We start from the raw sequence: 543 nt of genomic DNA on the forward strand, positions 1-543 counted from the left end.
AGAGAGAGAGAGAGAGAGAGAGAGAGAGAGAGAGAGAGAGCACGGTGAGTAAAATAATTGGAAAGAAGAGAAAGCAACGAATAGCACTCAAAACTTTTGGTGGTGCGGGTATGGTTTCAACTATGGTTTGACTGGTGTGAGTATTAAGCTCCGCCTATATGCCACTCGTGTTGTGTCCACAAAAGTGTCAGCAAAGAGCAAAGTGTCTGTGCAGCTGCTTGAAACATTAGAAAAGCGGGAATTTTGTTCCCCCCCCCCCGGAATATAAGAAATAGCATCCCGGATGTTGGAAATTCCAGATCTTTCTCGGTCTGTCATGCCTCCACACCGCCTAATTACCCAGTGCAGCTTATCGATATCAAATAAACCCTCACGAATTTAATTTAACCGACTAGCTAGCCCTGGGGTAGATTACAAATAACCGCCGCCATGCTGCTAGATGCCATTCACCGTTTAGTTGTGCCAACTGCGTCGCAACGCAGCAGCCATTCTGCGATGTCTTCGTCACCCGACCCAGTCGCCGAGTGCCAGTTGCAAGCATGC

Source organism: Priapulus caudatus, unplaced genomic scaffold (assembly GCF_000485595.1).
Source record: "Priapulus caudatus unplaced genomic scaffold, Priapulus_caudatus-5.0.1 Scaffold5, whole genome shotgun sequence".
In the NCBI taxonomy this organism is placed as follows: Eukaryota; Metazoa; Priapulida; class Priapulimorpha; order Priapulimorphida; family Priapulidae; genus Priapulus; species Priapulus caudatus.